Source organism: Cygnus olor, chromosome 13, assembly GCF_009769625.2.
Source record: "Cygnus olor isolate bCygOlo1 chromosome 13, bCygOlo1.pri.v2, whole genome shotgun sequence".
Classification (NCBI taxonomy): Eukaryota; Metazoa; Chordata; class Aves; order Anseriformes; family Anatidae; genus Cygnus; species Cygnus olor.
The window spans coordinates 17,067,780-17,080,116 of NC_049181.1; the positions used below are offsets into that span (position 1 = coordinate 17,067,780).

Below are 12,337 nucleotides of genomic sequence, written 5' to 3' on the forward strand. Positions count from 1 at the left end.
GCACTGCAGAAATTAAGTGGTCCTCGGGCTGTGCCCACAGCTCTCGTTTAAGGAAAAGATGTTAGCACAACATCCTGAAGTCACTTATAGGATTCCTGTCCATTACCATGGAGAGATGATGCTGTGAATGATGCAGCAGGCAGAGCCTGATTTTTCACCCTGGATCTTAAAAATGGGGATTGGCATGTCGAAGTATATCCAAAGAGCAGGGGAAAGGCTGCTTTCACAGCAGGACGAGGCCTGCAGCAATTTAAAGTGATGGCTTTTGGCATGCCACGTTTGAGAGGTTAATGGAGAAGGTATTGGATGGCTTGTCTCTCAGCCTGTTTGTTAAACCTACATGATGTCCTGGTGCACGCTAAAAATCTCTGAGCAGGAACTGATAAATGGGCCGCAGCGAGCTTAGGGCTGCAGAGCTGAAAGCAGCCCCAAAGAGATGTGAGATGTTTCAGAAAGAGTCAATTTACCCCTGCGAGGTGGGAGCTGGCAGCGGCTGGATGAGAGCAGGGCTGCGGGGACCGGGCAGCCCCGCACACGGGGACGTGCGGAGCAGCAAAGGGCTTGGGTTGTGGTGTCCGGGTTTGTCTGCGAGTCTGACAGCATTTCCAAACACTGCTTGGGCTGCCCGAGAAAACAGCTGTTCCATCAGCAGGCAGAGCGTGACTCTGCACCCCAGAAGCGACAGCCAGGTTTGAGATGCTTTCATAGGATTTTATAGGATGGCAGGCTTAGGGTTTAGGGTTCAGGATCAGCCCTACCTGAAAAGCACACCAGTCTTCAGACAGGAGTGGCTTACTGCAGCAACAACTAATAGCTATGGAAAAGATGCAATTAAACCACTTGGTGATTAATCTATCAAACATTTTCACTGCTGTTTGGGAACAACTTTCTGGAAACGACAGAGCACCCTGATGTGCAGTGGGTTCAGGAATCTGTAGAGGCTTCAGAAAGCTGTAGAGCCCACAAGGTTGCACAGACACTGGGGCTGCAGACCCTCTCCCACGGGAAGATCCTTGTGGACCTCGGGGTGGGCTCAGAAGGATGTCTGAGCGACAGAGCCTCCTCACGTGTAGTTACAGGGCTTCGGCTTAGCAGTGCTTTTTGCAGACGGACACACACACAAAAAAAAACAACAAACAACCAAAGCAAGCACAGAAACACAGCTCGGGGTGGAAGAGACCTCTGAGGTTCACGCTGACTGATGTCATCTCCAAAACCTGAGAATATAAAACATTCCCTCAGCTTTTTCTTTGGCTTGGGTCAAGGAAATACCCAGCCATGCCGAACTTGCTCTCCCACCCTTTCCACACATAGAGCTGAGCCCTGGTGAGGTTTATTTCTGAAGGGGCGAGCAGCCTGGTGCCGTGTCTGCCTGCCAGGTGAGCTGAGGGCCATCCAGAAATGAAACCACCTTATCCCAAAGCAAACAATGCATGTTTTGCTGTACAGTCACCTTGCCTATTACACACCGTGCCCATTTCCAAACGCGGTTGTCACCGCTGGTATGCCTCCACCCTGCTGAAGGGCGTTCGTCCTCCTTTCTTGCAGCGAGTTGTATTTTCTCTCAATTGCAACCAGATCTCTGGGTTGAATTGGCCCCACTGAGTCAGGTCAGTGCTGTAACTCCCCTGCCGACCATCACACGCTTCTTTTCCAGCTTGCTGTTAGGTTTTCCTGGCATTGATTTGCTAATATTTCATTAATACGTCCCTGATATGTGTTCTTTGTATAGCTTGGCAAAAAATGACATCGTTACTCTCACTCTTTAGATCTGATTGTGTGCGGGAGGTGAAGTGCCACTGAATTTATGCTAAGATTTTAAAGGATGCTATCAATTTGAAACTCACAAAGTACTTCAATTTTTTTCACCTCAGTTAACAATCTAGCAGCACTGCAGAAGTGAAGGATTTCAAATGATCTAAATTTAGTGCTTCCAGCTCCCCCAGTACCATCATCTCTGACTGTCTGGTGTTTTTCCCAGTGCTTGAGCTCCTGGAGTCAGCGATGACATGACAGCATCACCTACAACACAACTATGTGCCCAGACTACCAGACTGCAGAGAAGCACTTGAAAATCTGACCCAGGTATGAGCTAGAGGCTCAAAGAACAAAATCACGTTAACAGGAATACAGATTTTTTTTTTCCTTTTTAAAAAAAATGGCATGATTTAAGCCAGTCTTGCAACTTCTGAACACGTGGGGATTAGCCATGCTACTTCTCTTTTACCTCTTATCCAGCCTGGTCATATTTTACCCCGAGCTCATCCTACTGCAGTCGGCTGCTCCAGCTCCTGTTCTGCTTTGCCTATGTGAAGCCACCACTGCGTCAAATGATGCTGACTGCTCAGGACACAAAGCTACAGGGCACTGTACTATTCCCCCTTTTTACAAAGCTCCAAAAAAAAAAAAAAAAAGTTTTTAGATGGCCTATGAGATTAGACAGAATAGTATGCAAATAAGAGTTGTACGTGGTATCAACTCACTATGCAAAGGTCCCTGTTACATGCACATGCTTTTCCTCATGCTACAAGCTGAAGAAAAACAGGAGTGCAACATTTTTTTTGGAAATCATAGATTCTTGAAAACCCTATAACGTGTAGACACGTATCACCCATAAAAATATTCCAGTGCAAGTTAAAATCTATCTTTTAAGAACACAGCTCTAAAACACTTCAATGGATGGAAACCATTTCTGGTTTTCAATTTTTTTCTTAAATTGCATCTGGGCTGACAGCTTGAACACTGAGCTGCAGCCTGTGAGACAGAAATACCAACTCAATCCCAACAGTAGTGCTGCTACCAGTTGCTATAATGATCTTAATCAAAGCTTATTGTGATAAAAAAGGACTCTGGTTTGACTGCCTCTGGCATATCCTAGCTATCCTCGTGTCCAGATTTCACGTTATTGCAGGGAACCTGCCTAAAAGGTATTCCAAGAACTGAAGCGACAGCTTTTCCAAGGTGCTAATGGTGTTTCACATGGTGGAAGAGAACAGCCCCCAGCCGGATCCTTGCCAGCGCCCTCCCTGCTGCCGCGTGTGGTACCCATGGACCCCCAGCGGGCCCCAGCCCCATGATGCTCAGAGCTGCATGGGGACAGGCACAAATTATCCCTGCTGTGAAAAAGTTATGCTCCAGTTCATGGCAAAATGCGACAGGTGCTGCAACACAGGCGGGGGAATGTGAGGAGGAGGAGAGTAATTCGAACGGGAACAAGAGCCTGGATAGACGAGCCACGCACAGGGAGATGCTCTATTTAAGCACTACACCAGCTCCAAGTTAAGCAAACAAGTCGATGAAACAAATAATGCATTCCTGCCTCCCACCTGCTGATAGATACCATGGCAGAAATGGGTCACGTAAGTTCAGGTAACGACAGCACGTCAGGAAATAAATACTATTTGTGCCACACACGGCCCCGCGCAGCTGCCTGTCGGTGAGATGTGTGCCGCTGGAGCAGGCGGGCTGCATCCATGGGCATGTTTTAACCACACTGAAAGGCATCCCCTCTGTCAGACCACAGAGGAAGGGGGTGGTTTACAGCCAGAAAACCACATCTTGTGTGTATCGGGTGCTACAACACAAAAGTGGTGCACCTGAGAAGCATTGGGCATGTGGGACACGCACGTAGTGCAGGCGGTACTTCGTCCTGACAAGACTCAAAGGATGATGCTAGTAATACCTTTAAACGCCTGAATTTACGTATACATATACATAAAGTATGTAAAGGGGAAAAGAGAAAACCAAAAGCGGCAGGATCAATCCAGTAAGAGAGAGCGGGCGAGACCTCCAGGCCTTGGGGCCTGCAGGCCTCACAGCTGAGGCGAGGGCCAGGCGGACGCGCGCGGCGTCCCAGGTCCAGGGGCACCGAACTGTTCCTCCTCACAAGGAGCCAACTCTTTGTCAAGGCGTTTTGGCTCCACGATGGCATTTCTAGTGTCCTGCTGTACAGTCGGCTACAAAAAACAGGAGAAATGACAGAAATGCAGCTCCCTTCATGCTATCTCTAAGCACTGATTAATTACCGTGGTTTAGATGATAACAACATCCCTGCAGCTCCCGTGCAGGGCCGGGCAGAAAGGTGTTTTGTGGACAACTCTCAGAGACGGCTGGGGGATTACAGAACAGCTGCAGCCCTGCGCGAGCTCTCCTCCCTGCTCAGGCCACAAACTTTCCATCCTCTCCTGATTTGCAAGGCAGGCTACCACCGTGTTTGAAGTTGACACCTATTTCACTGTATTTACCAAGGAATCTAATATACAATGTACCGCTCCTTGAGCATGCTTTGGCTAAAACAACCCTAAAGATCACTGGTTGCAGTACCACTTGAAACAAAGCAGTAACACTTTAATCTTTAATTGTAGTCTAAGGAAAACGCCTTTCCTGGACAAACATCCCTACTCGTGGCATTCAACACCTGGAGGGGTTCAGCAAACCTGCAGCTGCCACCCAAACCATCGCACATCTGCCCTGATGTGAGCCCAGAGAAACTCTGCTGACTGCAGAATAACAGCCCTCTCTGGTGAAAAGGCCTTTATGATCGTGTTTGAGTGTCTTATATAAGATTGCTATAAATTGGTACCAAAAAAAAAAAAAAGGCAAGTAATTATGCTACTGCCTTGTAAGCTTTGATTCTGTGCTGTTTGGGCACAATCTCAGGATTTATTGTTAGACTTAGGAGGCTAATGCAGAGAATAGCAAAGGCTTGGAGGTGGGGTGGTCTACCTTTCAAGCCCCCATGTAAAAAGCAGATTTCCTTAGAATTTCACAGCCTCACAGACACGACTAGAGAGAGGCAGGAGACATTTTTGCCCTTTCCTGGCAGCTTATGTATTATTCCTTAAAAAAAAAATTAAAAAAGGAGAAGAAAAGAAAAACTTTCAGAGAAATATGGAGCCTTTATTCCCTTGTGTTGTTTAAACCTTTTTTCATGGCACCACACAATGAGCTTTCTTCAGGAAGTAGAACAGTAGCTTTTCCTAAGACCACAGCGAAGCAGTTACAGCTTCAGTGCTTTGAGAAGGTGCTGGGTAAAAAAGAAAAAAAGGAGAAGAGGAAACCAAAAGAGAGAGAGAGAATGAATGAGGGTACAATAGGGAACATGAATTGCTGAGGGAAAGGGGAAAAAAAAAAAAGGAATCAAGTGTAGGTATAATTGCAAAGCACCAGCACACTTCTGGCACTGGGGAAAAAGGAATTGTAGATGATTCAGGAGTATGACAAAGAATCCCTTCAACAAGTTGTCTTTTATCACAACTTTGCTGCTATACAGCTACACTGCAACAGGGAGAAATTGCATCATGTCAACAGCAAGTTTATAGAGATAAACTGACTCTGAAGACAGTGGAAATATGCTGGCAGTTACTTCGTGTTTTGCTTATCGCGCTGCAATAAATTTACCGAGAGCAGCATAAACAGGATATTTGAAACAAAAATACGCTGTGTTCCGAAAAGCCAGCTCCATCACAGCCTCTGCTGCTGCCCGTCCACACCGCAGCCCCGCGGGCACCAGAGAAGCCTTCGCACAGCACCTGCCCCAGCAAAACAGAAGTTTTGCCCTACCGAAGGCTAAAAAACGAAAGAGTGGGGAGCTCAGGAGCAAGGAGCTCGTCAACGCCGTGGCGGTGCTATGTTCTCGACAGGCTTTTCCTGCATCCTTCTGTAGGATCCTGCGCCCTCCCCGCTCCTCGCCCCTCTGCTCCATCCCAGGGAATGGCTTCTGGTTTAAATGCAAATAGTGAGCACGCAGTCATCGGATCTTTTTTTAAATTCCGAAAGCTGAGACTTCTAAGTTTATCTCAGAAGGACACTGGAAAGATGAATAGAGAGAAATTATGCAGAGAAAGAGAAAATATTCAAAGAGTAGAATTATGTATGCATAATTGCCTGGCTCCCTGGGGTGCATGGGCGAGTACACCAAGTCACTTTGTGAAATCATTCCCCACAACTCCTGTATCCTAATTATAGTGCTGTAAGTGGGGAGAAGCTAATTTTTCAACAGTCCTGATGGGGTAACTGGAAGAACCAAGAGGATGCTGTTAACCCCTTGTCTACTGCAGGTCTGCAAGCAGACGAGCAAACACAGAGGAAAGAAATGAGGTGCCAGTGAGCCACGGTGTCTTCTCCTGGCTGGTTTGAAGGCGTCCTGTGTTGGGGACAGAGACAGGAACCAAGCAAAGGCTTCCAGCAGCCAGCATGGGGAGATGAAGGGCAGAAGAGAAGAAACAGGTCTGAATGGAAACACACCACCAGACAGCACCTCTACCCGGACTTCAAAGAAGTCTGGGGGCAGTGCCATGGTGCCTTCCCTCTGTACAGCATGCACAGAAGCAAAAGCTTCACAAGCCCTAAATATGTCTGTAAAGAACCACTTTATCCAGCCAGAAAGCACAGTCACACCTGTGTGGCACAGTGGCACGTAGCTCGGTGCCATACGATCATTTAGGGCAGTGAGCGCTCCATCCAGCTCTCCCCAAGGCCAGCCTGCACATAGGGATGTGTTTCCAGTGCTGACCTGCTAACCCAAAGCCCTGGCAGGTTGAATGTGCATCCGACAGCTCGACACCCAGCCACACGTGGCAGGGGGACAAGCCTTACCTCAACGTGCTGTGAGCTCAGTGCCATGGGATGGGTGCCAATCGCCACGCTCAAGGCTCATTTGACTAGAAAGCTCTCAAAACTACATATTTTGGACAAACTCTTCAGCCCTACCTTTTCCCCAGGAAGAGTCAGGAGTCCTGGCAGGACAGCCCTGCCCCAGCCTGTGCCTGGGGCTTTAGCGAGGGCAGAAATCAGCCACGAGCCATCATTTATATTTACCAAGCTCAACAGGTTTAAGCTGACTAAAAACACTTCCAGAAGTCCCTGAATTCTCCAATTTTGACTAAAACCGTCACTACTATTTTGACCAAATTCCCTTTAAATTTCTTATGTTTGTTCTCATTTACTAAAAATCCTTTAAAAGGCTCCAGTACGTATTGGTTTTCCTTATCAAAATAGATGCAGGTGAGCAATAGCAAAAAGAAAAAAAAAAAAAAGGCAAGCCTATCCATTTACCCATGTTGAGCAGGTCAATACTGTTTTTCCTCAGCCAGCCCTGACACAACACCACTAAAAAACAGCATTTTATAGACGTTCATGGGATTTAAGACCAGAAGGGACCACCAGCTCACTTAAGAGGACCTCCTGCAATAATAGGGAATAAAATTCTGCCCAGTCACCTCCTCATTGAGGCCAATTATTTGTTCTGAGGATAATTTCCAGAACGACATGCTTAACTTCAAGCATTGATCTCAGCACATGAAGAACTCTTAGCACAGTCTTACAAGTGATGAACTCTGCCAAGCCCATATTAATATCTAACCTTTAAGTTCCAAAAACTAAATATTTGAGTCAAATTGAATATATTTTTTGGCCAAAGTAATAGACACAATTTTACTACTTAATCCTCTCACACTGTCTCAAGCTTCCTCAAATTACAGCCGTCTGAACTGTGATCTGAGCTCTCCTGTGCTTAACAAACTAATTAGGCCAAGGGTGGCCAAACTTCCCAACTTCCTAAAACCTCTGTCCGGCCAGGAGCCACAGGAGGACTGCCAGGTGGGGTGCAAGGGGACGGAGAGGAACGAGGAGCAGAAGCAGGTCCCACCTGAGTGACTTGGCCCCAGAGGCCTGTATTGTAAGGCAGGGTGATGAATAACTACGTTGGACTGAAGAAAACACAGAATCTGTACAGACCGAAAGAGATTTTTATTCCCTTGCCTATTTTCTGTTTTGGAAATAGAGAATTCTGTTCAGTCTGAAGAAGTTGTGTCACTTGCAGGCCCTCATTAGACATGTGGAGGACCAGGCCCACTTCTGGGGGACAGAGGTGACGGTCACGGACTCCTTTACATGAGCCAAGGGGCTTGGACCCCCATTGCCCTCTTTCAGAAGAAGGCCCTAAGCACCAAAAGACCACGGGATCCTGGAGCTGTTGCACTTAGCAGAAGGAAATGTGCATTGAAACAAACACAAGTGCTCTTTCTTCCAGGCCAACGTCGTCCAGTCATGTGGAAAGTCCTCTTTCTGGACCAAAGACCATTTAAGCACTCAGTGCAAAGCGAACAGGTTTTAACAGGAAAACCGGAGGAAGAGCCTCAAAACCCTGCTCTTCAGGGCACTGCCGCCAGCTGAGGTGACTGTGGTTTGTAACCTTACTTTGGGTGACGGTGGGAGTCCTGCTGTCTGCACAAATGCACTTCTCTTGTCCTTGGGAAAAGAGAGGAAAGAGAAATCCTAGGCTAATAGCATTTAAAAATCAGATGCAAAGAAAAAATTAAGGATAAGAAGTAGGTCTGGCACCACAACATGCTAACAGGAGCGCCTCACCTCTAGCTCCGATCTGGACTCAGAGCAGAAGCGAACCAAGAATTTCCTGACAGATGGTTTATTGCTGAGTGTTTCCGAGCCTGCCATAAACATCAGCAGCACGATAGCCTCCTGCTCGATGGTACAACAGAAATGACAGCACCTGAGCAGAGGCAAACTGCTGTCCGCACTTAAAGGTGGTCCTGTCTGAACAAAGATTTGCAAATAAATCTGTACCAATTGAGTTAACCTCTCTGGGTGAGCTTCAGGGTTGTCAATGTAAGACCCATCAACCATGCTAATTTCGTATTTCTATTATTTGTCAAATGCCCCAAAGTGTTCCCAAACTAAGAACAGGTACAGATGTCATGATGATGTAATCTAAATTCAGTTTGATGTAGCATCGTTGCAGGTCGGACTGGGCAGCAAGGCTACAAGGGTGAGGTCACAGCCTTACGCTGTAATGTTGAGCATGTCTACCTCTTGTAGACAAAACTGGGGAAGAGCTTAAAGAGGATCTGTAGGTTTGGAAGACATTCCTGCAGGATTCTGCTTAAACCACTTTCAGTATAACATAGGAATAGGTGTGCAAATGTCGGAAAGACACAGCCAGGGGGACACGCATCACTGGGCGATGGAAAATGAACAGGTGCAGAGGCTGGGACTGCAGGAACATCGGGCAGCCAGGAGGGATCTGGGCACTGCAGTGAGCACCGCAGTAATACCACTGCAGTGCACTGCAAAGAGAGCCACATTAAAAAATAAAAGCCCTAAAAGATCAAATTCCCTTTGCCAGCTGGCTAAGAGGGTGTCAGGGGACAGAGGACAAACCCTCTCTGTTTGCTTAGCTGGGTCCTGGCGCCTCCAGGGGACACAGATGGGGCCACACCACGGAGGGGAGGCTCCGAGATGGGACAACCTGCGAAGCACGATCCCAGCAAGTCTCACCCAGAGTCAGCCCCTCGGCAATAAGCAGAGACCAGGCACAGAGGAGGAGAGCACGTGTGTCACTCTTCAACCCTTGGAGCTTCAATTAGGCGCGGATGATATTCTGACAAGATCGATGAATCCTGATATAGCAGCACTCAAGATAAATGTCGCTTCAGAAGGGCTCTTGTGTTGGTATTTGGAGTGAAGAGGAGTTTGGGGGGTGGGGGGAAGGATGGGAAACAAAGGAACATCAACAACCGTTGGAAGCGCTATGCCACCTTTTGTACAATCAAATGTTTCTCAGGGTGATACTTAGAACTACCTGCAAAATTACTTGCTTTTTCCGTATCTTCTTTCCAAAGCACTTGCAAAGGCTTTTTTCACATCCACACAGAGGATGCATACGAAGAAAGTCCCTGTGTAACTTGCTCCAGTGTGCTCCTGAGGCTGGGCAACCCTGGGGCGAGAGATATCCATATATAACAGCATCCATCAGACACCTGCTTCCCATAACCACATAGTTTTTAATTTCTGTATTGACTTTAGTTAAAAAAAAAAAAAAAAAAAGAAGAAGAAATTGAGAATCTTCCCCATCCTGCCTGGTAAAAATCAGCAAAAGCTCCCAGCTCTGGCTGGCACTACAGACGTTACCACAAAGGGGAGGGAATGTTTATAAAACGTTTTTAAACAATTCAATTTTAAAGCAATTTATGTGCAGTGGCACCAGGCATTCTTGACTGTAGAAAACAGACAGCAGGCTGGATCAATTGCAGGGTGGAGGTGGGTGCAGGAAAGCAGGAGCAGCAGACTGTGGCATTGAGGCTAATAGCTTTGTAGCAATTTATTCAGTGAGAAATGCTGCATAGAGCAACACGGGGGTCTGCGCAGAAAGTAGGCAGAGAGGATGGCAGTGCCTGGGAGGGAGACGGTCCCCAGCTCCGGAGTGGCAGAGAGCAGGGAGGATCAATACCGAGCACTCCAGGAAAAGCAGGAAATTCTTCTTCCCTTACAAAACTAAACAAATGACAATTAATGGATCCAAACAAGCCGACTGCAAAAAAAAAAGTCACTGAAGAAACAGCACATGAAAAAATACCAGAGAGATAAAAGCTTCAGAGCTGTCACAGCATCACTCCTGCTACAGGACTTCCTACCGTCTGGACCCCTCAGGTTCACGGCCCTGCCACCCCTAACCAAAATCCTGTTGCCAGCTGGGAGCAGGGCTCTTCATTTTCCCTACAAACGGCAAGGGAAACCCCACGCCATAATGTCCAGCCCCTGCCACAGCTCGGTCCATATCACCTCTTTGGCAGCAAAGCCTGCCCTGGGGATGTGCCACGATGCCTCCTCTCCCTGGTGGGGATCCACACTTTGCTGTAGTGCTTAAGGAACGGACGAGGAGAGCTAATTTTATGACACCTGGGAACCTGGATTCTGGTTTTAACAACTGAGCTAAAAAATCGCCTTTGACCGTCACGAATGCCCTGTGATGCGATGCAAGCTCAGGAGCTCGACATCTTTTTTGCAAATAAAATTTGCTCTGAATTGCTCCTGCTGGTGTTTGCAGCCCAAGGATAATGTGATGCTCTTTCCACATCACACCAGCTCCATGCCCAAGCACATATGGTCTGGCTAAATAAGAAGCCTTGGAAAGGCTGTCAGAAAGACTAGAGGAAGGTGTGCATCTGTGCAGAAACATATGCATGCCCCAGCGCTGCACACGGAGCCACGAAAAGGATGCTCGTGCCCAGAATCCCACCAAAACCTGCCCAGGTACAGCAGAGCCCCAGCACAGGAGCAGGGATGCAGCTGACTGCCACTTCCACGCTCCCTTCCCCTCGCTCCTGTCGTGCTGCAGAGCTGTAAACCAATCGGTCTGCTTCCAAGGTCCCTCTTGACACGGTACTTAAGGACGATGCTCCCCCTCGCTCAACCGCCACAGGTTATCACAGTGTTGCTGCTGTCGCCCTGATTTGGGTACCTGCTTGTGTGTTTGCTTGAAAGTAAGTGCTTTATATTCGTCTGCGAAAATCTCCCCCCCGGTACTAAAAGCAATGGAATAATCTACTATTTCAACTCGTGCCCCTTAGAGAATTCTGCAGTTAAAAAAAAATAAAAAAAAAATGGTTGAATTTGATTAAACCTTTGGAACCTCTCCAATATTTCCAGTTATTCCATCTGTAGAAACACTCTACTGGCACTTGGCACATTTATAGCATTAACTGCCTTCTAAATCAGCAGCAGTTCTGCCTAACAATTTGGCATTTGCACATTGCCTTGTAAATTACCCACCTTACATCTCTGGGTATGAGGACTGTCCCCTCCAAAAAGCCTATTGCTGCCTGGTAGAAATTCTCAAGGAAGAAAATATCTTCTTATGGGCTGGTCTTTTGACAAAAAGAGGGGGGAAATGGCATTCAGTGGGCACGGCATTAACACTGTGGCTCATAGTGTTACTATGGCAGTAAAATGAAACCCAGTGCAACCAGCTGGTTGCTACACTGCTATTAGATCCTCTTTGCTGTTTTTGACCTTTCTAGAACACTCCGAAAGGCATTAATCTATTCAAACTCCATTTAGGATCTAAAGCACGATGCAAGGTGAAGGTGTGTGCGAAGCAGTCTTCCTAACGGGCCATGCTTATGAAACAATCACAGTTCCACGGGCGAGGATTTGCTTGCTTTTGTCAGCTACTGCAATGTGGAGTCACGAACCGGGCTAGGAACAACTGCAGATCCAAATCAAGCCACAAAGCAGCAGGAAACCACTCAGCAATATCATTGGTGAGTTGTGCATTTCTTGGTCGAAAACAAAGAGCAGAGAAGGTCGGCGTTACCACCTCCCGAGCTCTACGCAGCCTCCCCTCTTTTGTCCACCCCAATCAGCAAAAAAATCCCCTTCCAACAGCTCTCAGCCCCAAGCTCTTTCCAAAACCATTTCTCCTTATCTTTAGCCACAGCTGACCCATTCTTCTCATGCCTCCCTGTCGACAAAGTGTAGGAAAATCACCAAAGGAAGCGCCCAGTTCGTGCCCTGCTGCAGAACAGCCTTTCCCCTG

General features: G+C 47.3%; 1 protein-coding gene across 3 annotated transcripts in view; it reads right to left on the reverse strand.

Moving 5' to 3' along the window:
- NEXMIF (neurite extension and migration factor) overlaps positions 1-12,337 on the reverse strand; it is a 138,992-nt gene that overhangs the window by 28,262 nt on the left and 98,393 nt on the right. The window lies entirely within an intron of this gene.